The sequence below is a fragment of the Schistocerca nitens genome, chromosome 1 (assembly GCF_023898315.1).
Source record: "Schistocerca nitens isolate TAMUIC-IGC-003100 chromosome 1, iqSchNite1.1, whole genome shotgun sequence".
NCBI lineage: Eukaryota > Metazoa > Arthropoda > Insecta > Orthoptera > Acrididae > Schistocerca > Schistocerca nitens.
In genome coordinates this window covers 187299498-187324415 of record NC_064614.1, presented here as the reverse complement: position 1 = coordinate 187324415, position 24918 = coordinate 187299498, and the positions used below count along the sequence as shown (strand labels likewise).

Below are 24918 nucleotides of genomic sequence, written 5' to 3'. Positions count from 1 at the left end.
TGTAAAACCACCACAGGCTACCGCAGACCGTCATGAAGTAAGCTTAAGACTATGGTAGTTTTCCTCGTACCTTTTAGGTAGTTATTAAGCTTACTTGTATGTTAGCTGTGTTGCATACACATCAGGCATTACATCACAATGATCGCTTTCTTTGAGAATGCGATCAGTGTCTTACCAGATTTCCCTAAAAACCGGAAGAGATGAACCAGCTAGAAATTGGGTAAAGATATGTAAACGGCTGAGTAACCTATGAAATGTTTTTATCCTCCTGTCTGTTACTTAAAAGTAAACAGTCTTTACAACAAATCTGAAATTGTCACTGTTGAACCCATGTTTTATTCGAAACTTGTTGAATTGTAACGTGAAACAGAGTGAACAAATAATGAAAACACATTTGTCATATAGAGCTAGAAGAAGCAATTTCCTTAACAAAAACACAGGATAAAAAAGACCTAATATATATATATATATATATATATATATATATATATATATATATATATGGTGGTCCATTGATAGTGACTGGGCCGAATATTTCACGAAATATGCATCAAACGAAAAAAGTACAAAGAACGAAACTCGTCTAGCTTGAAGGGGGGAAACCAGATGGCGCTATGGTTGGCCCGCTTTATGACGCTGCCATAGGTCAAACGGATATCAATTGCGTGTTTTTTTAAATAGGAACCCCCATTTTTATTACATATTCGTGTAGTACGTAAAGAAATATGAATGTTTTAGTTGGACCACGTTTTTCGCTTTTGATAGATGGTGCTGTAATAGTCACAAACGTATAAGTACGTGGTATCACGTAACATCCCGCCAGTGCGGACGGCATTTGCTTCGTGATACATTACCCGTGTTAAAATGGACCGTTTACCAATTGCAGATAAGGTCGATATCTTCTTGATGTATGGCTATTGTAATCAAAATGCCCAACGGGCGTGTGCTATGTATGCTGCTCGGTATCATGGACGACATCATCCAAGTGTCCGGACCGTTCGTCGTATAGTTACGTTATTCAAGGAAACAGGAAGTGTTCAGTCACATGTGAAACGTCAGCCACGACCTGCAACAAATGACGATGCCCAAGTAGGTGTTTTAGCTGCTGTCGCGGCTAATCCGCACATCAGTAGCACACTATTTGCGCGAGAATCGGGAATCTCAAAAGTGTCGGTGTTGAGAATGCTACATCAACATCGATTGCACCCGTACCATGTTCCTATGCACCAGGAATTGCGTGGCGACGACTTTGAACGTCGTGTACAGTTCTGGCACTGGGCACAAGAGAAATTACGGGACAATGACAGATTTTTTGCACGCGTTCTATTTACCGACGAAGCGTCATTCACCAACAGCGGTAACGTAAACCGCCATAATATGCACTATTGGGAAATGGAAAATCCACGATGGCTGCGACAAGTGGAACATCAGCGACCTGCATGACAGAATGGCGATGTACGTCCAACATATTGGATGACCGGATATTTGCTATCGTGATCCCCCGACAACGCCTGACAACATGTGTCAGAGTATTGTCAATGCATGTGCGAACATTACGGAAGGTGAAATACTCGCTGTTGAGAGGAATGTCATTACACGTATTGCCAACTGCATTGTGGTTGGCGGACATCATTTTGTGCATTTATTGCATTAATGTGGTATTTACAGGTAATCACGCTGTAACAGCATGAATTCTGAGAAATGATAAGTTCACAAAGGTACATGTATCACATTGGAACAACCGAAATAAAATGTTCAAACGTACCTACGTTCTGTATTTTAATTTAAAAAACCTACCTGTTACCAACTGTTCGTCTTAAATTGTGAGCCATATGTTTGTGACTATTACAGCGCCATCTATCAAAAGCGAAAAAAGTGGTCCAACTGAAACATAAATATTTCTTTACGTACCGCAATTTCCATTACCAATCTTGGCCCATATAAACAGGTACTCATCTGCATTTAATTTTTTCTTCTTTCTAGTACTCAAGACAAATGGCATACTGCGAACAAGTGTCCCATAAGGCTGTTTAGCCAAACGTCCTGTTGTCTCTGCTATACTCCAAGTCTTCCATGTCAAAATATTTGCATCTGGGAAGGCTTCAAGGCCACCATAATCTGGATAGTTGCCCCATACAACAGCAAGCGTGAGCCATGTACTACCTTCAAAAACTGCTTGTACATCACATGTAAAGTTCAAATGGAGTCCACGAAACACATTTGGACCTCTAATTAATTGCTGTTTATTAAACTGTCCAGCCAAGTCAATATCAATAGCCTTCAAACTGCGATACACAGGAACGCTGCGCCGCCAGCGACGACGCCATGCACGTCGCCTAGGCATTGCTGTGGCACGTTAACACAAGTGAACGTAGCAAGCCAACGCCCAGAGACACCCAGAGCTATGCGTCCGCACTCCTCGACGTTCGCAGAGCGAATGACGCTCCGTACTGCGGCGCAGCTGCAGCCGGCGGCCCTTATCGTGACGTCAACGTCCGCCCTGAGCCAGCGCGCGCGCCTTATCAGCGTCTTGCGCAACCAGCAGGAAGTGAATTCTTCTGCAACACACTCCTAGTAACCATCCCGTGAGATTTTTCTTTTTCAAAAAATTAAAAACACTATTAACTTTTTGTTTGGTGGCGGTGCGACTAGAAATTGGGGTTCCTATTTTAAAAAACGCAGTTGATATCCGTTTGACCTATGGCAGCACCATCTAGCGGGCCAACCATAGCGCTATCTGGTTTCCCCCTTCATGCTAGACAAGTTTCGTTCTTTGTATATTTTTCGTTTGACGCTTAGTTCGTGAGTTATTTGGCCCGGTGACGATCAATGGACCAATATATATACATATATATGGTCCTATAACGTTACCTCGAAATTTGCCGCACTCTGCTTCCGCTTGTGATGATGCTTTCGGATACTGATACTGCTATGTGCTTGCTAGGTAGTCTTCGCTCCAGTTCTGACAATGCGTTATCGTACTGATGCTTGTTTGCTAGGAAGTCTTCAATCCAACCGCATATCTCTTCGGATACTCCATATACAATCGTTACATATATCACACTGGCGTGCAAAACTTAAGGATGAAAGTGTTCCTTATGATGTGTCAGTGCCAGGTAACATAGCTCGATGAAGCCTGGAGCACACATTAAAAGAACTGCTACAATATATGTCTGATAACGACATGATTGACCGAGCGAGGTGGCGCAGTGGTAAGACACTGGACTCGCATTCGGGAGGACGACGGTTCAATCCCGGGTCCGGCCATCCTGATTTAGGTTTTCCGTGATTTCCCTAAATCACTCCAGGCAAATTCCGGGATGGTTCCTCTGAAAGGGCACGGCCGACTTCCTTCCCCATCCTTCCCTAATCCGATGAGACCGATGACCACGCTGTCTGGTCTCCTTCCCCAAAACCAACCAACCAACGACATGATTGTTACGGTAGATACACCAAATAGCTGCTTATAATGAGTAATCTTTATTTACAATTGCTACAGACTGTTTAAGCTTTATCGCCATTTTCAAGTACCCGCAATTACAATTTTGGTGAGAATAGGTATGGATGTCAATGTCATTCACATTAAAGTAGCTGTCTTGTACTCACGTCTAGATTGATGTGACGTCCATATTGCGTCGTTAGTGGATTGTTTTGTAGCTGTGACTGCTTTAATGAGATCGTAAATGTTTTTGTCAAGATGTTAAAATGAAATGTTAATTACGAGATGACAGCAGTTTGACAGTTCCACTATTACGAAGCTATATGTTTAGAAAGATTGTGCAGATGAACAGCGATATTATTTTACTAATTAAAATTTGTTACGATTGTATTTCGTTGTTTCATATGTTACTTGCTATTTATCCATTTTCGTATTCTAAAAGTTCAATAAAGTTTTTAGGGTAGTATTTGTGTCTAAATTCTGGATGTTCGTTTAATATTTCCTGTGGGTATTTTCTCGTGTACATACTCTGTCTGCCTAAGAGGCTCCATAAAGAACGTAACGTAAACCCTTCCCCCTGTGTGCCTACTCGGACCCTGATTAAAGAAGAGCCACATGTCCACTCACAGGATTAATGGGCGGGGCGGTCCAGATTGGACCTCTGCCTCGAGCGACGCGAACACATTACCTCCCGCCACTGACTCTCCTGTGAAGGCGAATCAATCGTCTCGGATGCGCTAGGAGGAGCTCGGTAGCAGAAACCGTGGGCGAAACAAGCGACCCCTTATCTGTCCCATGCGACGATCCAGATTCCCTGTCACTTATACACCCCGAGGCAGCAGCCTGAAGATGACACTATAGCCAGAAGAGCTTTCAGCTGTTCTCGAACTGCGGGCAGCTCCTCCTGCGTCTGCACACAGCATGCTCACATCTTACGCATCCCAGCAAGACTAACTGAACAAGCAAACTATAAAAGCATACAGAATCCTAGATATGCAACTTGCTACCCTCCTGAAGTGTCACCAATGGACACTAATGCCTTAATGAGCTATATAGCTGATTGTTCAGAAGAAATGTGCCACAGACTGCCTGAAATTACACTTACAAAATATGATCTGACATCTCTTAAAAGGAAAAGCGCATGAAAAAATGGTTCAAATGGTTCTGAGCACTATGGGACTTAACTTCTGAGGTCATCAGTCCCCTATAACTTAGACTACTTAAACCTAACTAACCTAACGACATCACACACATCCATGCCCGAGGCAGGATTCGAACCTGCGCCGGCCGAAGTGGCCGAGCGGTTCTAGGCGCTACAGTCTGGAACCGCGCGACCGCTACGGTCGCAGGTTCGAATCCTGCCTCGGGCATGTATGTGTGTGATGTCCTTAGGTTAGTTAGGTTTAAGTAGTTCTAAGTTCTAGGGAACTGATGACCTCAGAAGTTAAGTCCCATAGTGCTCAGAGCCATTAGAACCATTTTTCGAACCTGCGACCATAGCGGTCGCGCGGTTCCAGACTGTAGCGCCTAGAACCGCTCGGCCACTCTGGCCGGCCCAGCGCGCATGAAATTTAAAAGATATACTACAAGGAAAACACAGGAAGAGATCAACACTCTATAGATGTGTGTCAGCCGAGAGCTGACCCCGATTTCATATATCAAACAGCTAACATCGTGACAGATCAAAATTATAACAAATATGCACTGGGAATCTTTGGATGAAAAGTAATGGTATTCTAGAGAAACCTTGTTGGGTAAAGTTATAGAAGTAGTATTCGAGGAAGTCGATGCAAAATTATATGGCTGCCATTGTATGTGTCTCGGAGAGTAAGAACCAGTATAAAGGAAGCGAAATTATGCTCTTCGATTATCACAGTTCACTTTCCCTGTAAGCAAATGGAATAGGACCGAACGAAGTTAATTTCAGTGTGAAGTATTCCCCGCCATGCACTGCTTACGGAGTTAATATGTTCTAGCAGATGTTTCCCATGGCATCAACACATCTCTTTTGAAACATTTATCTCTCGAAGTGATCGTATTCCCTAAACAAATTCCAAAATAATAAAAATCGTTAAAAAAGAGCATAAATCCCTCTAGGACACATTATAAAGTATCATGTAAAAAGTAGAGTAAAATATAATTCATAAAATAAAAACAACTATTGCTGAATTTTCGTCAACAGAAATAACTAAGCAAAATAAAAATAGTGGAATAGAAAGTCTTGATATGTAAGACATGTGAAATTGTCCCAGCAATAAGAACCCACAGTCATATTCAGTTAATGAAACTGCATATTTATGCTCTCCATAAACTTGCGACGCGAGAGCGTACTAACAGCCTGAATATTCAGCAAGACGTATCTGCACAAAATGGTACGTATTTCTCCCACGTTGGCTGCTCTTAAACGATGCCCCATTAACTGGATCGCTATTTCTAACTGCGGCTGTAATTATCCTCTCGAAGTAAGCACGTCTACTTTGCGTGCTGCAATAAACACATTACCTTGCCTTACTTACCGCTTCCTTAATGATTAAAGTAGCTCCTGTCGTCGACAAATAATAAAAGTTCTCCACAATGGGTTTGTATTTTTTGTAATTCTCACGGGATTTCGCGCAGCTTGTTATCTGAGAAGCTAAAATAAGCCATTATAATTCTTATTTTCGCGGATTTCTCCAGGTATTTGATTAAAATTAAATGCTAATACCTCAACTACTTTTACCACTACAAAACTAAAACACTTAATCGATGACCCAGTTACTAATACTTCTCTTAGTACTTAGAATCTGTTCTGTTTTTGTTCATTTAGGGTGTATTTAAACCCTACATGGCTGTTTCCGCTGCTGTATCCGCCCTGATACTACCCCGGTCAAGGGCCATTGCCTGCTGGATTCCTTGGCATAGGGCAGCAGTCAGCAGCGTTTCCACTATAGCAAGTGATTCTACGATTCACTGCAACATCTTAAAACCTACTCTTACGTTATCAATTATACCGACAAAAAGTAAAGTCTGCAAAAAACATTTCATTCAGTGGTCGGCGACCTCGGTTGTCTTCTCTCCATCTGTAGCGTACTTTGTGTAGCCTGGGTGATAGCACGCAGATTTGTGGTTGAATGCTTCGTGAAGTCTTCCTTAGCGTTCCTGGATACTGCAGCTGTAGTATGGTCCAAGATGGCCCAGACTAGCTCGTTCCTGAGTGCTCATCCAACATCCTTAATGCCTGACATCCATTACCCGCTGCCTGTTCGTAGAGTCCGCAGTTCCACAGTGTGTATTCTAGTGTTCCCACACCGCAGGTCATTCACCAGTCTTTTGATTTTCCACATCTACCTAGTATGCAGTCTATGACCGGTCAGATACACTACTGGGCATTAAAATTGCTACACCACGAAGATGACGTGCTACAGACGCGAAATTTAACAGACAGGAAGAAGATGCTGTGATAAGCAAATGATTAGCTTTTCACAGCATTCACACAAGGTTGGCGCCGGTGACGACACCTGCAACGTGCTGAAATGAGGAAAGTTTCCAACCGATTTCTCATACACAAACATCAGTTGACCGGCGTTGCCTGGTGAAACGTTGTTGTGATGCCTCGCGTAAGGAGGTCAAATGCGTACCATCACGTTTCCGACTTTGATAAAGGTCGGATTGTAGCCTATCGCGACTGCGGTTTATCGTATCGTAACATTACTGCTCGCGTTGGTCGAGATCCAATGACTGTTAGCAGAATATAGAATCGGTGGGTTCAGGAGGGTAATACGGAACGCCGTGCTGGATCCCAACGTCCTCGTATCACTAGCAGTCGAGATGACGGGATTCTTATCCGCATGTTGCAGGTCCTTTGCGGGCCTTTCTGGATACAGAAATTGTTCGACTGCTGTCCTGGCCAGCACATTCTCCACATCTCTCACCAATTGAAAACGTCTGGTCAATGGTGGCCGAGCAACTAGCTCGTCACAATACGCCGGTCACTACGCTTGGTGAACTGTGGTATCGTGTTGAAGCAGAATGGGCAGCTGTACCTATACACGCCATTCAAACTCTGTTTGACTCAATGCCCAGGCCTATCAAGGCCGTTATTATGGCCAGATGTGGTTGTTCTGGATACTGATTTCTCAGGATCTATGCACCCAAATTGCGTGAAAATGTAATCGCATGAGAGTTCTAGTATAATATATTTGTCCAATGAATACCTGTTTATCATCTGCATTTCTTCTTCGTGTAGCAATTTTAATGCCAGTAGTGTAGCCGCGCGGGATTAGCCGAGCTGTCTAAGGCGCTGTACTCATGGACTCTGCGGCTGGTCCCGGCGGAGGTTCGAGTCCTCCCTCGGGCATGGTTGTGTGTGTTTGTCCTTAGGATAATTTAGGTTAAGTTGTGTGTAAGCTTAGAGACTGATGAACTTCGCAGGTAACTCCCATTAGATTTCACACACATTTGAACATTTGAGTAGTGTAGCTTGGTGGTATGCATTGTTTTCAAGGAAAATCGAAACTGCCTATATGCGATGGCTACAATTTTTTTCATCACAGTTGTACCTTTATCGCTTGCCTCCTCTATATGATATGCAAAATTACGACGTCCAAGAATAACCACACATATCTAGTTACCACTTTTCTTCTAATCGTTACATCGTTTAATTTCATATACAGGGTGTAACGGGTATAAGTGCTGATATTTTTATAAGTGGTACATTAATATGTACACACACCAGTGTGCTAGCTATGTTTTATCAGCGTCAAACAGTCTTACTACAAACAATTCACATAATTTACTACCCGATGTTTTCTGCATGGCCGTAACTGCACCACTAAGTGACCTAAGACTGTTAGTATAGGCTAGCCATTTTGTGTCCCCTTGTCCACACTTCAACATCTGATCTGTAGCCCAGGGGAAAATAAGCATTGCCGGCCGGGGTGGCCGAGCGGTTCTAGGCGCTACAGACTGGAACAGTCGCAGGTTTCGAATCCTGCCTCGGGCATGGATGTGTGTGATGTCCTTAGGTTAGTCAGGTTTAAGTAGTTCTAAGTCTAGTGGACTGATGACCTCAGATGTTAAGTCCCATTGTGCTTAGAGCCATTTGAACCAAGCTAAAGTGTCTACATGCCCACTTCTTCATGCCATCTACACTTGAGCTCCGAAGCCGCCATACGATGTGTCGGCTTCGATACTTCTGATACCGCTATAAAATCACTTTTCCCAGTATCATTCGAGAACAGCTATTGCTCGATTTCAATATGAGCTTTAATTTCTGTGAGTTTTATGTTTATGGTCTTTCCACGAGATATATCTAGGAGGAAACAAAATATCTGCTAACTCTTCCAGGAACGCAAGTTCTCGGGGTTTTAACAGTAAACCACACCATGATGCACAACGCCTCTCTTGTACTGTCAGACGCTGCAGTTTGTTAAGCATCACTGTTAAGTTAATGCGCTTCTGTGACGGTATGCGCCGCTCTTCATTGGTTCTTCTCCATCCTTCCATTAAGGCCATTTGATAAGGATCCCAGCTACACCCTCGAATCGGTAAGAGGAGTGTTTTTGAAGCGACTCCTTTCGTAGATGAATTACGTTTCCTAAAGATTCTTCAAATGAATCACAACCTTGCATCTCTTTTGGTACAACTAGTTTGAAGTAGTCATTCTTTTTTGTGTCGCCCCGAAAGGTTACGCTTAGGGATTTTACACTTGTTATTGCCTCTAGTGATTTATCGCCAATAGCCCAATGAAACAGTAACGATTCGCATTTGGTATTTATGTGCAATACCTTAAATTTACTTTCATTCAATAGCAACTGCAAACAGCTGCGGAAATAGTCGAAGCTCTGCATGTCTTTCTGGATTTAGCTATTCTTATGGCATTGCTATTTGCACGTGTATATGATGTAGTCGATAGCATCAGGAGCTCTGTGGGGACTTTCGTGAACAATGGATATATATATATATATATATATATATATATATATATATATATATATACAGGGTGAATTACTTAACGTTACCGCTGGATATATTTCGTAAACCACATCAAATACTGACGAACTGATTCCACAGACCGAACGTGAGGAGAGGGGCTAGTGTAACTGTTTAATACAAACCATACAAAAATGCACGGAAGTATGTTTTGTAACACAAACCTACGTTTTTTTTTAAATGGAACCCCGTTAGTTTTGTTAGCACATCTGAACATATAAACAAATACGTAATCAGTGCCGTTTGTTGCATTGTAAAATGTTAATTACATCCGGAGATATTGTAACCTAAAGTTGACGCTTGAAACCTCCGACGTTCAGTTGCGTGTTGTAACAAATACAAGCCACGGTCGGCGAGCAGCATCTGCAGGGACATGTTTACGATGACGACCGTGTTTACGAGTGTGGCTGTATTGCACTGTTGTGGTTTGGTCTAGCTGTCGCAGTGTCCGCATGTAGCTCTTGGTGCTATTGTTATTCTGCATTCGTCTCCGCACGCAGACCAACTGTAGTACACCGTGTTACCAGACGTCTGCGATAGTGTAGTGTTGTAGGAACTGTGACCATGGTGTATTCGAACTCTGACAAGGCGGAGATGATACTCATCTATGGCGAGTGTCGACGAAATGCAGCTGAAGCCTGCAGGGTGTATGCAGAACGGTACCCGGACAGAGAGCATTCAACGTGCCGCACATTGCAAAACATCTACCGCCAACTGTATGCAACAGGTATGGTCGTAGCACGCAAACGGGTCCGTAACAGGCCCGTCACAGGAGAAGCGGGTGCAGTTGGTGTGTTAGCTGCTGTTGCCATGAACCCACACATAAGTGCACGGGACATTGCGAGAGCCGGTGGACTGAGTCAAAGCGGTGTCATGCGCATACTGCATCGTCACCGCTTTCACCCGTTTCATGTGTCGCTACATCAGCAATTACATGGAGATGACTTTAATCATCGAGTGCAATTCTGTCAATGGGCATTAACAGAGAATGCGTTGCAGTTCTACCTGTTTACCGATGAAGCGGATTTCACAAACCACGGTGCAGTGAATCTACGGAACATGCGTTACTGGTCCGTGGACAATTCTGGCTGGCTCAGAAAGGTAGAGCGACAGCGACCGTGGACTGTAAATGTATGGTGCGGAATCATTGGCGACCACCTCATTGGCCCTCACTTCATTGCAGGGGCCCAAACAGCTGCAACATACATCGTGTTTCTACAGAATAATCTGCCAACGTAGCTCGAAAATGTCCCACTGGAAACGCGTCGACGTATGTGGTATCAGCATGATGGTGCACCTGCACATTCCGCAATTAACACTAGGCTGACCATTGACAGGATGTTCGACGGGCGTTTCATAGGACGTGGAGGACGCATAAATTGGCCAGCCCGTTCTCCTGAGCTTACACATCTGGACTTCTTTCTGTGGGGTACGTTAAAGGAGAATGTGTACAGTGATATGCCTACAACCCCAGAGGATATGAAACAACGTATTGTGGCAGCCTGCGGCGACATTACACCAGATGTACTGCGGCGTGTACGACATTCATTACGCCAGAGATTGCAGTTGTGTGCAGCAAATGATGGCCACCACATTAAACATCTATTGGCCTGACATCTCGGGACACACTCTATTCCACTCCGTAATTGACAACGGAAACCACGTGTGTACATGTACCTCACCCCTCATGGTAATGTACATGTGCGTCAGTGAAAAAGACCAATAAAAAGGTGTTAGCATGTGGACGTAATGTGCTGTTCCAGTATTTTCTGTACCTAAGGTCCATCACCGTTCACTTTGGATCCCTACGTAATTCGGTGCTCTCCGATACACACGATGGAACAGCGGAGGGGTGGTGCTGAAGCGTCAACTTTAGGTTACAATATCTCCGGATGTATTTACATTTTATAATGCAACAAACGGCAGTGATTACGTATTTGTTTATATGTTCAGATGTGCTAACGAAACTAACGGGGTTCCATTTAAAAAAACGTAGGTTTGTGTTAAAAAACATACTTCCGCGCATTTTTGTATGGTTTGTATTAACCAATTACACTAGCCCCTCTCCTCACGTTCGGTCTGTGGAATCGATTCGTCAGTATTTGATGTGGTTTACGAAATATATCCAGCGGTAATGTTAGGTGACTCACCCTGTATATATATATTACTGCCTGACAGAAAAAGTGAACACACACACACACACACACCATAGCGGGTATTTAAATGATTAGAGCTGCAATTCTCTGTGACCGGTAGATCAGCCAATAGAGTGTGTTAATTTTCTCCGTGTTTAGCATGATTATACGGTCTGAAAGGGTAGATAATAGGAGTAAACTGCGGCAACGGAAATGCCCTGGGCTCGTGTGAGACAGAGCCATCAGTACCTGACAAAGTTTGAAAAGGCCGTCAATGTGCATCTCCATTCGGTCGGTTGGTCGCATCGTATAAGATCCAAATTTGGGTGCACTCTGATGTGATGGTGGCCCGATGTTGGACTGCGTGTGGGACGGCATACTTGCCATAAAGGGTTCCGATCACCACACAGGAAGATGACCGAGAACATTGTAACCTCTTTACATCTGCGCCTGCCATTCTAGAATAAATAACAGAATCCTTGCCACTTTGTGTTATCCCACATCATTGGTTGCGAGACTTGTAGCAACTGGACTAGGGAATTGCCGCCGCATGTGTAGGCTGCTGTTTACACCACAACACAAGCGGCTGCATTAGGAGTCGTGCTGTGAACGGGAAGCATCGACTGCAGATGTATGGTGTCGCACTGCGCTCAGCGGTGAATCACGGTTCTGCACTACCACGGATGACCATAATTGGTCTGTATGGCGGCAACCTGGGGAGAGGTCCCATTCGGTCATTTTGGGGAGGCGCAGCGGTGTTACTCCTGGAGCCATTGGGTCTGACTTTAGCTCACAGCTGGAAGTGATTAAGAGATCTCTGAGGCATGGGCAACTGCATCCTCATGTGTTACCTCTCATGCGACAATATCGTGGTGCCATTGTTCAACATGACAATGCTCGTTCACAGTGGCACGTGTGTCTATGAAATAACTGCGTGCTGTTGAGGTACTCCGACGGCAGTCACTCCTTCGGCCTGGACTCTTCCGACGACAGTTGCAGGGTGTTTGCATTCAGTCTGATGGAACATAAAACATGACTGATCTGAAAAGGCCACCTGCCACCACACCGTGGATGTCCAGCTGCGCAACTGGCATGCAAATTCCAGCCTTCGTCGCCGATGCATAGGTGCATTAACCACGTGCCTGCTACAGAGGTTCATCTGCAGCAACATTCGTTGAACGGTCGTTGAGAAGACACTATTGCTTCATCTGGATGGTCAGTTCTTAATACACTACTGGCCATTAAAACTGCTACAGCACGAAGATGACGTGCTACAGACGCGAAATTTAACCGACAGGAAGAAGATGCTGCGATATGCAAATGATTAGCTTTTCAGAGCATTCACACAAAGCTGGTGCCGGTGGCGACACCTTCAACGTGCTGACATGAGGAAAGTCTCCAACTGATTTCTTATACACAAACAGCAGTTGATCGGCGTTGCCTGGTGAAACGTTGTTGTGATGCCTCGTGTAAGGAGGAGCAATGCGTACCATCACGTTTCCGACTTTGATGGACATCGGATTGCAGCCTATCGCGATTGCGGTTTATCGTATCGCGACATTGCTGCTCTCGTTGGTTGAGATCCAATAACTGTTAGCGGAATATGGAATCGGTGGATTCAGGAGGGTAATACGGAACGCCGTGCTGGATCCCAATGACCTCATATCACTACCAGTCGAGATGATAGGCATCTTATCCGCAGGGTTGTAACGGATCGTGCAGCCACGTCTCGAACCCTGAGTCAACATATGGGGACATTTGGAAGACAACAACCATCTGCACATACAGTTCGACGACGTCTGCAGCAGCATCGACTATCAGCTCGGAGACAATGGCTGCGGTTACCCTTGACGCTGTATCACAAACAGGAGCGCCTGCGATGGTGCACTCAACTTCGAACCTGAGTGCACGAATGGCAAAACGTCATTTTTTCGGATGAATCCAGGTTCTGTTTACAGCGTCTTAATTGTCGGATCCATGTTTGGCGACATTGCGGTGAACGCACATTGAAAGCGTGTATTCGTCATCGCCATACTGGCGTATCATCCGGCGTGAAGGTATGGGGTGCCATTGGTTACACGTCTCGGTCACCTCTTGTTCGCATTGACCGCACTTTGAACAGTGGATGTTACATTTCAGGTGTGTTACGACCCGTTTCTCTACCCTTCATTCGATCCCTGCGAAACCCTACATTTCAGCAGGATAATGCACGACTGCATGTTGCAGGTCCTGTACGGGCCTTTCTGGATACAGAATATGTTCGACTGCTGCCCTGGCCAGCACATTCTCCAGATCTCTCACCAATAGAAAACGTCTGGTCAATGGTGGCCGAGCAGCTGGCTCGTCACAATACGCCAGTCACTACTCTTGATGAACTGTGGTATCGTGTTGAAGCTGCATGGGCAGCTGTACCTGTACACACCATCCAAGCTGTTTGGCTCAATGCCCAGGCGTATCAAGGCCGTTATTACGGCCAGAGGTGGTTGTTCTGGGTACTGATTTCTCAGGATCTATGAACCCAAATTGCGTGTAAATGTAATCACATGTGAGTTCTAGTATAATATATTTGTCCAATGAATACCCGTTTATCATCTGCATTTCTTCTTAGTGTAGCAATTTTAATGGCCAGTAGTGTAGTTACACGCCTGCTCACCCGTACTCATTTCAGCAGCCGTTGTTCGCCCCTGTCATCTACAGCCGATTTTAGATACCGCCATTTTGCCGTGTGACTGGACCGTGCAGTAGGGCAGCAAAGTTGTTCACATAATTTCTGTAAAGTCTCACATGTGCGTCGTATGTTCCGAATGGTTTTCCTCTGTTGATCGACTGCTGTTGCTCTTCTGTCCCGTGATCACTGATTTCTATATATAATATTCGACGCACGTACGGTGATTGAAAGAAGGAGTTGTATTAAAATGTTCAGCCTTGAAGCAATTTTAGAAGGGCGAGTTCAGTATTTTGGTCTTCTCTCTATCATCAAAAGTTTCGACGTATGAAGCGTTTCTGTTCTCCCGCACAGACCACTTAAATCTTTGCAGCTTTTAAGTTTTTCAAAAATGGTTCAAATGGGTTTAAGCACTATGGGACTTAACATCTGAGGTCATCAGTCCCCTAGACTTAGAACCACTTAAACTTAATTAACCTAAGGACAGTAAACACATCCATGCACGAGGCAGGATTCGAAACTCCGACAGTAGCAGCAGCACGGTTCCGGACTGAAGCAGCTAGAACCGCTCGGCCACAAAGGCCGGCTAAGTTTTTCATACGCAGATAATTTGAACTAAGGTAAATGCATGTCAAGGAAGACAAACAATTAAACACATTGTGACATAAATAAAACAGTTCCTTGAGTGACAGACTCGAGACAGATACACACTCAAATAAACCGTGAGATGTTACGCTGCAGACAAATATTAATACAAAAACAAAGAAATGATATTTTACTGCTGATATCTTCTCAACACCTATGCCGGTTACTACTGATGCGAAATGCTCTCGGAGGAATTACGTATCAAATTATTTACACGTCTCTGTAACGTAGTCGTGCTCGGAGTGCGCTTTCATTAAAATGTCCTACGGAGTGTTAGCTGACAAGCAGGACCTCTTAGACGGCCAACACTTTTAGTCTCTAGGCTCACATCGGCCTTGTTTCGGAGTTAATGAACATCGCCGGCATTTGTTCCTTTCGCGCCTCTCCACTTGCGCTGCTGCTGCTGCTGCCGTCGCGGCGACGTTGATCACTTTCAGTTCCCAAATAAGTTTCATATGCTGCAACAGGCAGACTTGTAAACGACTGACGCTCCGTTTTAATTACTTTACCTTCGGGGCGACGGGAAAGTCTGAAAGTTGTCTTACGATGCTATAAAGCGCAACGTCCTGTTTCTACTCTGCTACTAAATGCTTTTACTTAAATATCTCCGCAAAGTGGAAATCACTAAGGACACACAAAAACGAATAGTTCTTCCGAGATTATAATATCAGTAGTCCTTAGATATACCGAGTGTGTTGATATAGAGATGTACATTCTAAAGCAAACAAGAAAAAGAAGAAAGAAAAAAAAGTAAAGATGGACCATCAAAGATTTCTCCGAGTGGGACGGCAACTGTAATGTACATATACAGACAAACAAATGATTACAATTTCAAAAATAATGAATGATATAGTGACGAGGAAGAGCTTCACAAATTGAACAATTCGGCCTGGAATCGTATTGACTCCGGTAGAATTGTCTTTGAATTGAGCCCCAATGAACAGTGAAGACGTTTCTGAGACGCCCCAGAGAGCGATGGGGTACCAACCTCATTGACGCCCGTCATGCAGCCCTACAGCCAGAAGTGGTGGTCTGGGTTGCCACTTTGGTTGTCATTTGCCGCACCCTTACGGAACAGCGGATGTCGATGATATTCTACCCCCAGTTTTGCTGCTCTTCAAAGCAAGCCATCCTGAGCTTACATTTCAGTAAGATTGAAACTTTAAATATAATATTCATATACATACACGTCGATACTGTTTCAATACTACATTACAGTACTTTTTTTCTAATAAAAAAGTTTGAGGGTACTCCGACATTGGATATAATGCAGCGAAAATTACTTATAACTGAAGCATGCAATACCACCCATCGTTCACTGCATTTTCGCACGTAGGTTCAGTGCTCAGGTTTACAGTTTCACTTTCGTCATCCACTGATGTTGAACTTCCTGGCTTTTCACTCGTACACGAATTATTGACAGTTTGTGGTTTTTTAGATGCAACTAAGACATTGCAAAACTTCGCACAACCGACAAGAACGGAAGAGCAAACGCAAACAAATAAAGAACAACAAAACAAATATGGCAATGAATCACGAAGGATCATGGCAGCGGGACACCGTAGAGACATCTATCGGTAGCTCGGCGTTTGAGTGTACACATATCCGTTTAGCACTACCATCGCCCACTATTAGCGGGCGAGGGCACTACACGCTTGTCGAACTGGCTGCCAGCGATTCAGTTGTCGAGAACGGTTGCTGTAGCTTCGAAATGCTTGAAACAGTCAATGACATCGCTTTTCCCACCAAAACCTGCAGTGGTATCGTTCGCATTGCAATTACGGTTGGTTGGTTGGTTTGTGGGGGTTAAAGGGACCATATTGCAATTACCAACATGAAACAATGAAATAAAAAATTTACGTCCGTGAAATAAATCTTTGGCACTCTTCCAAGTTCTCAACATCGTAAAAAAATTACTTTGTCGACGAAAATGTTTAGGGGTACGCATCCCCCAGCGTTCCCCCAGAAAAACAGCACTGCTTCATCATAATAAACACATAGCATAATCACATTCCTCATATAGCATCGCCTTATTGATCATAAACGTATCTCAACATAATAATACACACCGTCGCCATAATAAAAAATCATCATAAAACATCCATCAAATCTCAAAACCGTCGTACCATTCTCCAACAATCTCAAAACCTCTAAAAAAGTGCTCTCTTGCTCGTTTCAATAGTGTCATCTACCTCAAACGTACTTCAAAAATCATAATCCCATACAAAAAAATCTCTCAAAGCGCACATAGTATCACAGTGGTTCCGAAAATATATGAGAACAGTTCACAAAATGCAGAAAAAATACAATGTGAAACTTCCTGGCAGATCAAAGCTGAATGCCCGACCGAGACTCGAACTCGGGACGTTTGCCTTTCGCGGGCAAGTGCTCTACCATCTTTTTTTTCCATTTTGTTCGTTATTGATCGTTGTGTTAGGTCGTTGCGGACGTCGCAAGACATCCTGTTGAAGTTCGGTGGTTGATCCTTCTACTCAGTTTTTTTTTAAATTACAGAGGCCAACCGTCTCTATGACCGAACACGCTGAACCATCTGAGCTACCGAAGCACAACTCACGCCCGGTCCCACAGCTTTACTTCTGTCAGTATCTCGTCTCCTACCTTCCAAACTTTACAGAAGCTCTCCTGCGAACCTTGCAGATCTAGCACTCCTGAAAGAAAGGATACTGCGGAGACATGGCTTAGCCACAGCCTGAGGGATGTTTCCAGAATGCGATTTTCACTCTGCAGTAAAGTGTGCGCTGATGGGACCGGGCGTGAGTCGTGCTTCGGTAGCTCAGATGGTAGAGCACTTTCCCGCGAAAGGCAAAGATCCCGAGTTCGAGTCTCGGCCGGGCCGACAGTTTTAATCTGCCAGGAAGTTTCATATCAGCGCACTGCTTCAGCGATTCATGTTCGAAGGATAGCAATATCATTGACTGATGTTGTGCACATGCGATCTTTGATATAACCCCAAAAAATGAAGTCTAATGGCGTGACAAAGGAAGAGTGTGGGAGGCCAATCTTTCTGTTCCTCTCCTCCTTCCCCCCTCTCTCTTCCCATCTCCTTCTGCGCCTCTCGCCCTTCACCTCCTTCTCACCATCTCACCCTGACCACATCCTCCTGTCTCCCTCTCCCTATCGATCTCCTTCTCCCACTCTCCCTATCCATCTCTTTTTTCCTCTCTCTCTGTCCCCTTTTGTCCCACCCTCTTTCTGTTCATGCCTCCCTGGCACCCTGTTTCTGCCCATATGCTACTGCCCCCTCTTTCTCTAGACCATCTCCCTATGGCCCCCAGCGAGCGAGGTGGCGCAGTGGTTAGACACTGGACTCGCATTCGGGAGGACAACGGTTCAATCCCGCGTCCGGCCATCCTGATTTAGGTTTCCCATGATTTCCCTAAATCGCTCCAGGCAAATCCCGGGATGGTTTCTTTGAAAGGGCACGGCCGACTTCCTTCCCCGTCCTTCCCTCCAATGAGACCAATGACCTCGCTCTCTGGTCTCCTTCCCCAAACAACCCAACCCCATGGCCCCATGTTTTCATCCATCCCTTCCTCTAACTATCTCAACCTTCCTGCAGCCATACCTATCTTCACATGTAGCCTCTGCACAACAGGTCGATGAAGCATGGCAATACTGCTCCCACAACAGGCCTGTCATGCTGGCCAGCCTATACATAGGTGGCCTTAAAAATGTTTCTTGCCCCTGACACATAGGCTGCCATGCAAAGCATATCGCTAGGGCCGGTCGATATTACACCCACACATCACACTTGTTGTGCAGGGAGCCTATACAGCAGCGGCCGAAAAAACGCATTTTTGGCTGTATATCCGCTCCTACTGGGGCTATGAGATTATATATATATATATATGAATATATGAATTTGGCCAGCTATGGACCGCCGGCCGCTGTGGCCGAGCGGTTCTAGGCGCTTCCGTCCAGAACCGCACTGCTGCTACAGTCGCTGCTACCCTCGGGCATGGATGTATGTGAGTTCTAAGTGTTGGCGAATGATGACCTCAGATGTTAAGTCCCATAGTACTTAGAGCCATTTGAACCATTTTTGAGCTATGCACCTCATACAACTCAAGACTTATGGTGTTTCTTTTTATTCCTTTCTTCCCAGTACTTCTTCATTTTCCGTCCATCTGCTCGTCTCTGCTCATCTGTTCTCACTCTCTTGGGTCGAGGTTTTGGCTCATGTTCTTCATAGTTAGCGTTTTCAATCTGTAGCCTGAAGTGATTCCCGTCAAGTAATATTTCTTCTGTAACAACTACTTTGTTGGCATCTTTCTTTACTGCTTCTATCTGTCCTGCAGTTTTTTTCAGCTTACTAACGTAATTAAAAATTTTCTTTGTAATTCATGTTTCTTCCATTCTTTTTAAATGTCCATAAAATTTTAGCCGTCTCTTCCTCATTGTATCTGTGATCTTTTCTGTATTTTTGTATAAATATTAAGTTCTCCTGTTAATCCACCTATTTTCATTGTTTTTCTCAGGACCTAGATTGTTTCTTAGTATTTTTCTCTCTTTTTTCTAGTTCTCTTAATTCGCCTTTCTTATTCAATGTTAGGCACTCTGAACCACATGTTGCTTTTGTCCTAATAACTGAATTATAATGTCTAATCTAGATATATGTCTAATTTATATATATATATATATATACAGGTGATTCACCTGCCCCTGCCTATGGGTTTTGTGCAACATACAATACCTTCAAAAACCACGTGTGAGATTTTTGCATTCTCTTGCTTGCTACACACAAACTATTAGTTCTACAGAGAATTAAACAGGGCTTTGTTGTATGAAATTTAATGTAGTTACATTTTGTATCGGAATATGTTTTCGCCGCAGGGTGCAGTTTTCTAGTTACTGAAGAAAAAAAGAGTTTAAGGGAACTTTTGTACATTTTTCTTGAATAACTCGAAAAAGATTGCCTCCAGCGAAAACGAATCCCAATATAAAATTTAACTACCTTAAATTTGGTACAAAAATCTTCTGTTCATTTTTTTCTGTAGGAATATTTTGCATGCAGCGATAGAGAGAGAGGGTATGAAAATCTCATGTGTACTTTTGAAGGCATTGTAGGTCGCATAGAACCGATTGGGAGCTGAATCATGAAGATTTGGATGAGCGTCAGTACAAGAATGGGGAGAACTAAATTAACTGCATTTGATCCACGATGCAAAATTACCGGCATCATTCAACAGCGGCAGGTGGAAGCGCGGCTATAATCCTGACCTCATATTTATTAGCAACAGTATTGGCGAACAATGTGTAAAATCTGTTGGTCCCCAATACCGTACTCGGAGCATAGACCAATAATCTGTAAAATATTTTGTGTTGTTAGATTTTGCATGGTACCTTTTCGCGGAAGGTTTAATTTTAGAAAAACAGACTTGTCGAGATTTGCAGAACTGCTCAACGTCGAAGTGACTTCTATAGAACCAGCACCAGGACATTATGACATATTCACCACTCCTGTAAAGATCTGTTCCAGAACGTCAGTTCCTCATGATTGTCGAACATCTTACTGCTCTGGACTGACATAAGAAAAGGCACCCTATTCACAGAATGCAGGAACTTATCTGAAGATGATCCTTTCAGTGAAGCAACTGTGAAACCAGGGAACAAACTCATTGCTTCTATAAGTATGACAAAAAGGGATTAATGGGTTAAAACCATAGAAAACTTGGATCTAAAAAGAGACAATCATAAAGCTTGTACACTCCTGAAACAGCTAAGTAATGACCCATCTGTGACCGCTGTACACCATAACATTACAGCCAATAAAATAGCACATCAGTTGCTGCCGAACGGGAGGGCAACCCACAAATCAAAAAAGCCAAAATTGCAAAGAGAAGAGCAAGAGGAGAACACACTGCTTACATCATTTAGAATGGAGGAATTAGATAACGCTATTAAACAAAGTAAGAACGGAAAATCAGCTGGCTTACATAACATTGGCATAACAACAAAGAACTTGATGTGCAACTCTTTAATAATTGTGTGAGCAGATGTCAAATCACAAAGATATGGTGGAAGAACCGTGTGATTGCTTTGCTGGAACCTGGTAAAGAAGGGAACAATCCAAAGAATGTAAACCAGTTTCATTACTCTCATAAATACAAACTGCTGGTAAGAATGATTTTAAATCGCTTCCTATCTGTAGTTCACTCCCTGCTAATATCTCAACAAGCTGCGTTTCGTCCTGGAAAAAGCTGCTCTGCACCACTGTTGAATCTTACACAGTTCGCAGAAGATGGTTTTGAAGCTCATAAGATGAAAGGGGTGGTGTTTGTCGACGTATCAGCGACCTATGACACTGTCAATCACCCGCTACCATTACTCAAGGTATAGCCTAACCAGGTTAATCGCAGCAACTCTGCAAAACCATAGGTTCTTCGTTGGCTTTTAAGGGCAGCGCAGCCAATGGAGACTACAGAAAGATGGTCTTCCCAAGGAAGCGTGTTGGCTCCAATCCTATTCAACATGTACACAAACGACCGACCTATAGCCCAAACACCAGAAGTCTCATGTTTGCAGATGACCTTGCTCTTGCCACTCAGAGCTAAGGCTGTTAATCAGAGGAGAACACCCTCACGAATGCCTGTGAAGATATATCAAGATACTATAGCACAAATGAGCATAAACCAAGCTCCTCAAAGACTCAAGTGAGTGCTTTTCATTTGAGAAATGGGAAGTTACTCGTAAGTTGGTGATAATATGGTCAGAAGTTAAACTGCAACACTCCAAAATCCTGTGGATGACCACAGCACTCACGAAAAGACTATGTAACATCAGCATGACCTTATTGTAAAGTTGTTTTTGTAATGCCATTTAGCCTGGAGATGAGGTATAACCCTCGAAACATGTCGCTAAATAAATAAGTAATACAATAGTTGACAAAGTTTGTGACTGGTAGCGGTAATTAAAAAAAACCTTTACATAATTCTTAAGGTAGTCGAAAAATAGTCAAAATGGCTTCAAATTCTTTTTTTACTTATCCTAACATTATTCAAAAATACTTGAAATGGCTCTAAGCACTTTGGGACTTAACATCTGATGTCATCAGTCCCCTAGAACTTAGAACTACTTAAACCTAACTGACCTAAGGACATCACACACATACATACCCGAGGCTGGATTCGAACCTGCGATCGTAGCAGCAACGCGGTACCGGACTAAAGCGTTTAGAACCACTCAGCCATAGCGGCCGGCCCTGACATTATGAATCCAGGGCATGCGTCCATAGAATTTTAATCTCCTTTTTTTACTCAATATCTGTTACCTTCTAGACTTTCACCTGTACTTCGGAAGTATATCTTAATCTGTGGTCTGATTCACTGTATTTGCTATTCTTCCTTCCATTTTGTCCTAATTTTGTGAGTTGTCCTTTCGTAGTCAGTTTAAGAGTTTCTGCTGCACATACGAGGGGTATTCGGAAAGTAAGATCTGATCGGTCACGAAAGGGAAAGCACTGTGAAAACTAAAAATGTTTTGTTCGCAACATTTAGCTGCACCTTCCAGTTACTTCTCTTCATAGTTGCCGCTCCGACTGAGACATTTGTCATAGCATTGTACCATCTTCCCAATACCCTCGTCATAGAAGGCAGCCGCCTGTGCTTTCCGCCAATTCTGTAGCTTGGTTTACAGTTACATCCACATCTACATACATAATCCGCAAGCTACCGTATGGTGCGTGGCGGAGGGTACGCTTTAGCACAACTAGTCCTTTCCTTTGCTGTTTCACTTGCAGACAGAACGAGAGAAAAACGAGGGTCTATACGCCTCCGAATGATTCCTTATTCCTAGTATCTTATCTTCATCGTTCCTACGCGAAATGTATGGTGGCGTAGGATCGTTCTGCAATCAGTTCCAAATACCAGTTCTCTAAACTTTTTCAGTAGCGTTCTTCGAAATGAATGTCTTCTTCCCTCCAGGGATTCCCACTTGAGGTCCCAAATCATATCTGTAACATTTGCATGCTGATCGAACCTGCCGATAACAAGTCTAGCAGCTCACCTCTGAGCTCCTTCGATGTCTTATTTCAATCCGACCTGGTGCCGATCCCAATCACTCTAGCAGTACTCAAGCATATATCTCACTAGCGTCCTATATGCTGTCTACTTTACATATAAACCACATTTTCCCAAAATTCTACAAATAAACTGAAGTCGATCATTCGCCTTCCCTACCACAATCCTCACACACTTATTCTATTTCATATCGCTTCCCAGTATTACGCCGAGATATTCCAACGACGTGACTGTGTCAAACGGGACACTACTGATGCTGTATCCGAACATTAAGCTAGTTGTCTATGCCGAAATATTGTCTTCATAGCGCACGGTTCATGTGAACAAAGATGAAACTCAGGGGGAACCAACTACGGGCTGTATAGTGGTGATCCAACGCTTCTCATCACATCTTCAATGCTCCTGGCCGGCCAGGGTGGCCGAGCGGTTCTAGGCGCTACAGTCTGGAACCGTGTGGCCGCTACGGTCGCAGGTTCGAATCCTGTCTCGAGCATGGATGTGTGTGATATCCTTAGGTTGGTTAGGTTTAAGTAGTTCTAAGTTCTAGGGGACTGATGACCTCAGATGTTAAGTCCCATAGTGCTCAGAGCCATTTGAGCCATTGCTCCTGCATAGTGCGGCCGACAATTGATATGAAGAAGGACACAAATGACTATTACGTTATGTGGGTTGCATGACATCAGGCAAAGTCTCTCATCAGGCCCTCATACGTGGCGGGAGACACAATTTTCTCGGCACCTTTACGTGCTCACTGTGCGCTGATAACTGAGAAGAGCAATGTGAAGTCATCTACAGGCATACTAGAGAGACTGCCCAACATACCTGTGCAAAGCTTAATCGGATTTTCACTGTCTTTTAAAAGTCGTGCCCCACCGGAGCTTACTTTCCGAATAGCCCTCGTAGTATTTCTGGTCTGATCACTGTTTCACAGTGTTCCAGTTTTGTGTTCCGGAATAAAGAATTTACTTTGTGGCTGGATGGTCTTCCTGAAGCCATAATCGGTCAAAAGTAACCTAAGGGAGGGATTTCGTGCGCGTCATCTGTCTGTGAATCGAGTAAACTTTGCTTTGTGTATCGTATTCTCTGAGGTGGAATGCATTGACCTGCCCAGTACTTGTTTAAACTACCGTGGGAATCCGCCTGACTCCCGCCACTCTGTGTACTAGCCCACAGCCGTTAATTCGATGTGGGTCTGGCTTACCTTCCTATCTCGCAAGCTAGGTGCCGCACGTTACGCTGTAAGTAGGCTGTTTAGGTTTTTATGTTGGTAACGCCACCTAGCGCTCTGTATGAGAATCACTGGCTGTGCTGTGTGCTGTCTGTGGCTGGTTGGCATTGTTGGAATATTCGCTATTCTAGTGTTGGGCAGTTGGATGTGAATGATATATATATATATATATATATATATATATATATATATATATATATATATATATATATATATATATATATATATACTCCTGGAAATGGAAAAAAGAACACATTGACACCGGTGTGTCAGACCCACCATACTTGTTCCGGACACTGCGAGAGGGCTGTACAAGCAATGATCACACGCACGGCACAGCGGACACACCAGGAACCGCGGTGTTGGCCGTCGAATGGCGCTAGCTGCGCAGCATTTGTGCACCGCCGCCGTCAGTGTCAGCCAGTTTGCCGTGGCATACGGAGCTCCATCGCAGTCTTTAACACTGGTAGCATGCCGCGACAGCGTGGACGTGAACCGTATGTGCAGTTGACGGACTTTGAGCGAGGGCGTATAGTGGGCATGCGGGAGGACGTGGGGCGTGAGGTCTCCACAGTACATCGATGTTGTCGCCAGTGGTCGGCGGAAGGTGCACGTGCCCGTCGACCTGGGACCGGACCGCAGCGACGCACGGATGCACGCCAAGACCGTGGGATCCTACGCAGTGCCGTAGGGGACCGCACCGCCACTTCCCAGCAAATTAGGGACACTGTTGCTCCTGGGGTATCGGCGAGGACCATTCGCAACCGTCTCCATGAAGCTGGGCTACGGTCCCGCAC

The 24918-nt window shown here is 44.2% G+C and overlaps 1 protein-coding gene across 1 annotated transcript in view; it reads left to right on the top strand.

Moving 5' to 3' along the window:
- LOC126245060 (mucin-5AC) overlaps nucleotides 1–24918 on the top strand; it is a 465061-nt gene that overhangs the window by 200124 nt on the left and 240019 nt on the right. The window lies entirely within an intron of this gene.